General features: G+C 30.6%; 1 long non-coding RNA gene across 1 annotated transcript; it reads left to right on the forward strand.

The window, feature by feature from the left end:
- LOC132067694 (uncharacterized) lies at window positions 1–1,545 on the forward strand. Its single transcript, XR_009417206.1, has 2 exons — window positions 1–320; window positions 1,094–1,545. It is a non-coding gene; the product is annotated as an uncharacterized LOC132067694 (long non-coding RNA).
- The last annotated feature ends 3,701 nt before the right edge of the window (window positions 1,546–5,246 follow it).

The following is a 5,246-nucleotide window of genomic DNA, read 5'->3' on the forward strand; positions in this document are numbered from 1 at the left end:
TAGCTTAGAATTTCTGATGAGTTGGTGGTTGAGACATAGTTACCTTAGAAAGGTGGCTGTAGTGCCTTTAAACCTTCAACCACCAAAAACTACTCACTTTAATTTTGTGGAGACATGTGCTCATTCTACATTCTTTTATTTCCCCCTATAAATAAGAGCTTCACTTGAATGCATTTTCCCATTGAAAGCTAGCCATCTTAGATATATTCCATACTAATATGCCTATTCTCAATAATCAAATTATGTCTCTTTTCTTGAAAGCCAATGAAACAAATGGAGAAAGAAGAAAACGAAGGACAAAGCCCTTTCGAAGTTCGCTGGTATAGTTTCTACTTTCTAGCTATAAAATTTTAGATTCATGTATAGATAAAGCTTAAAAACACAGTAAACCATCTCTGATAAAAAAAATAGGAAGTTTTATGATTTACTATTATAATGAGCAATATTCATTTAGTTTGATGTGCTAGAAATAAGTTTATTGTACCTTTAGTGTTATAATGAGTAAAGTTTTTAGTGATTATACGTGAAATTGACCTTTAGTATTTTAATGAGTAAATTTTTTAGTGATTATACGGGAAATTGACCTTCATGCCGCCTCGAAAGTTCAAAATTGTAAATCTAACTTCACTTGCTGCAGGTACGAATCCACCGTCATAGTTACGGGTTTGACGAAATTAATAGTTTAGTTTAAACCATGTGTTTATGTTAAATTTGTTGTATCTAATATATATACATATTCTATCCAGACGGTTATTGTCCAAAATTTATAAACTAAAAATTTTGAATGCGCCTCTATTTTGTAAACTTCTTGTAGTGTTGTTGTAATTGTTATTTCTTATCATCATATTATTCTTTTATCTAGATTTTCAATTAGGGCTAATGATATCTAGACAAACACTAAAATAATTAAAGCTTATTTACTTATAATTTGCAAGACCTGAAATTCATGCAAACTTGGCGAAAACATATCACACAATGGAAGAAAGATATATAAGTAGGCGACACTAATTAGTTATGAATATATTTTCATCATGTTAATGCGTTAACTTTAGGAAATGTAGAGTTTAAATATCTCTTTGTTTTCTGTTTTCAGGAGGCAACCTCGTAAACCATTCTGGAACACTCATTTGAGCAAGAAAGTTGGAGCTAGTACAAAGATGAAACGACGAGGATGATGTAGTTTTAGCCAACCTCAACCTCGGACCTTCATCTTTAAGGTCGAAAATGGCGAAGACACGTGGAACCTTCATCACCACTATGCACATAATTTTCATTCAAGAAAGTATTGTGTATGGCACGAAAGATAAAGAGGATGACTCTAAACTGAGGCCTATACATTCATTATTTAACTTGTTATAGCAATCAAGTTTACCATTTATTGTAGGTGATCAATGAACATTTACTAAGTAGAGCTGTATGTAATTACTTTTTTTTCCGGGTGGCAATCCCTTTCATATATGAAATGTAAGTACACGAAAAGAAAGGGGTAAATAGTGTTGAAATAATATGATTGTACAAGTATTTATTACGTGTATAAAACCTAAACTGTTTTGTTACGTTTATAATATAAGATGCTCCTAGTTTCATCTCCGTGTAATGACATCAAACAAGAAGATGCCTATTAAAAGAACTAAAGTGATAGAAAAAGTACACTCCTATTACGTATTATATTCTTTTCTCAATCGCCTAGCTTGCCCATATACTTGGATTTGATTTGGCACTCAATATTTTTCAAATTTGATCAAATTATTTGATTTGTTACGATATGATTGAACATTTAACCTTTTAATCTTAGAAAAAAAGTGTAAAAACAATGAATCAAGGGAGAAAAAAAAGAAGATATATATGTACGGAATGCTTGCTCTATTTTAGTATCAACTTATTAGGTTTTAATTAGCACATGTATTTAATGTAAGCGTTCAAACATCAGAAAACAGGGAAAATATTGGGGCTTGCTGTATCTGTTATCCTCATAGACTTTATACTGTAATACTCCCTCCGTCCCAATTTATATGGCACCATTTAACTTGACACGAAGTTTAAGAAAAAAAAGGAAAACTTTTGAAATGTGTGATCCAAAACAAGCCTTATATAAATGTGTGGTACGTAAATCATCTCATAAAGTTAAATTGTTTATAAATATTGAAAGGTGATATTTTTTTTGGGACAGACCAAAAAGGAAATTGTGCCACATAAATTGGGACAGAGGGAGTAACATTTATTTCATCAATAATTCTTAATTTCGTCTTAATTAATTTGAGTTTTAATTATTTGATCAAGTTTCTACAATGGCAATTATTGTTTATCTGGTTCATGCATGTACTTAACCTTTTCCATAAATAATTACAGTCGGACACTGTTTTTGTGTTGTCTCCTTATCAATGTCGTTTTCCCACTTGTTTTGATCCAAAGAATCAGAATAGGAGAGTTTAAAAAAGAATGTCAATCAATCAAAACTTTGATGGTTGGAAATTGATAGGAATAGTTTTGGCCAAATGCATAAGCAGCCTCTTAAACTTGTCATAAAATTTTATTTTGACACCTAAACTAAGACTTGTTCCCATTAGGCCCTTTAAGTCATATCAAATTGTGTCTATTAAACACAAACAATGACATGTCATATTCTGTGAGTTACACTTTTGTTGAGCGTGTGACACTATGATAATTCATATTTTTTCTTGACACTATGATAATTCATATTTTTTCTTTCTTTTTTAATTGAAAAATATCCCCTTTCCCAAGTCCATGTAACCACCACCGCCAAGCCCCATCCATCAGTGGATCATTTGGATGGTTATGGAAAATAGAAATGTAGAATAGCTAAATTATGCTAGTAGATCCATAATATCTGATATTATTTTGAGGAAAATCCACTTTTATTACATTTTTAGTGGAAATCTATAATCCATTTGCTAAAAACCCAACTACTCTGTTGGCCTAATTTTCCATTCAGCACTGTGAGTTGTTCCTTACCCCAAAATTCCTTTACCAGAAGAAGAAAAAGAAGGAATAAATAAAAAATTGAGGCATGGAGAAGATTTGATCAAATCTGATTGAAGTTTGATTTCTTCTACTTTGATAAGCATTTGTCCGATTATGTCAACCTGCCAACCCCTCCAATATCAATTTTCCATTTCTCCTAATTTGAACAAAACATTTTGATTTATGATCTATAATTAATAATAGATCACCCTATCGGGGAAATAATATTCGTCACAAAAACCTCAATGGATGCATTCGCTGTCAATACGAGGTGGTTACAGCCATTTTGCATTTTTGATTATTCCTTTTTAAAAAAATAAATAAATTGAAATTCACAAATTGAGGGAGTATAAGAATTTTTCTTCTTTCATTATTGTACGCACGTCCCTGAGTTATTGGTCACACTTCTTATGTCAGTGAGATTGTATATCACGCACTTCATTTACATGAGATTGTTACTTAAGTGTTTAATAGACACAATTTGATAGGTGTAAGAGGGTCTAATAGGAACAAGTCTTAATTTAGGTCTCCAAATGAAATTTTATGACAAGTTTAAGGGGCTGCTTATGTATTTGACTAATATTTTTTAATCCCTCTGACTCAATTTGTTTGATATTTTTCGCTTTTCGAGAGTTAAACTTTTAATTTTGAACTGTGTTTGAACATAAAATCTTTAAATTTTTTGAAATAAATTTTTTTAAATTTTTTGAAATAAAATTTACATATTTGGAAAACATATTAAAAGTACTATAAGTCACCATAATTAATAATTTAAAATAGTTAAAAAACGTATGAAAAAAATTACGGTCAAAGAAAAACTCGTTTGACTCTCAAAAAACGAAAAGTGTCAAACAAATTGAGACGGAGAGAGTATTTGTTTTAACATATACTCCCTATGTTTTACATTTGTTTGTCATATTTTAACTTAACATAAAGTTCAATAAGGAGAGGAAAGTTTCCAAGTATGTCATAATGTGATTGTATTTAAAAAAAAAAAAAAAACATTTTGACCTTTAATTATACTATCTAAGAAGAGGGAATACCAGCACCTCCCCGTCAACATGTGTGCTTGTTGACATTCACTTCACCTTGAGGGTATTTTGGTCATTGCAGTAGTTTTTATGCATCACTTTGCTTGTACTGTTGGCTCTAATGGTTGGTTTTGAACAGTTAATGACAATAAAGCTAGACAACTTTTGATACAGTAATCATCTTGACTCCCACCTTTCTACAATGGGCCCAGAAGCATATTTTCGTAAATGTTCTAAGATGAAGCATTGCTACTGGTGGAGAATGAATCTTACTGTAGCTGCCATACAATTATTTTGGCTCCTTCACCAATTTGCTTGTATCATCAACCGTCTTATTTCTAATCTTTTTCCAACTTCTCAACAATTTAATTTTCTCAGTGATCTTTATTTGTTTGAGGGATAATATATCATAACCTCGAATCTGCTTGAGAGTAGTACTTTTTCATCATATAAAGGAGTATTGTTTATAGTTCGTATGCTTTCTAATTCTAAAACAGGATGAGATAAATTTCTATTTAGGGAAACCATTAGCCTCTATTTAGGTGTAAGGAATTTATCACAATCTAAAATCATAAAAATTGTTCCAAAACAAAGAACATCTAAAAATATATTTTTACAGTGATTGTTAGCTAAAAAAATTTAAAAGCACATACTCAAGATTTGTACTTCTACGATGCTAAATAAAGCTTTATATTATCAATCCAAAATTCATAAAAAAAAAAAAAAACTATCCGTCAATTCCAACATTTTACTTGTGTTTGGGCCCGTGCACAACACGGGGTTTTTATAACTAGTATTCCTGAACTTGCGTGCTGATTATAAAACCTACTCACTAAATAAATTAAGAGAATATAAAAAATATATTATTCTCTTAAGAACGAATATATTATCAAACAAATGAAGTATTAACTGATTGCTCTCAATACTTACACTGGACAAATGCACGTGCCCACACGAATACCATGTCATTTCACTATTGCACACCTTTTATCACTTTTTTACGTCGTTTATATGTGGAAACTTTTTATCTAAAATGCTTCGTCTTATTTTAGGTGAAGACATTTGATCGAACAGGAATTTCAGATTTTATCTTTAAATTTTGGATTTAAAACAGTTGAACTTCACATACACTGATTTATGGAGTTAACTAACTATACATTAATAATGTAAATTTCTTTCGCACTATTTAGGTCATTTAGAAGCCAATTACAAGTTAACTTTTTATAGCAAATA

Source organism: Lycium ferocissimum, chromosome 8 (assembly GCF_029784015.1).
Source record: "Lycium ferocissimum isolate CSIRO_LF1 chromosome 8, AGI_CSIRO_Lferr_CH_V1, whole genome shotgun sequence".
Taxonomy (NCBI): Eukaryota; Viridiplantae; Streptophyta; class Magnoliopsida; order Solanales; family Solanaceae; genus Lycium; species Lycium ferocissimum.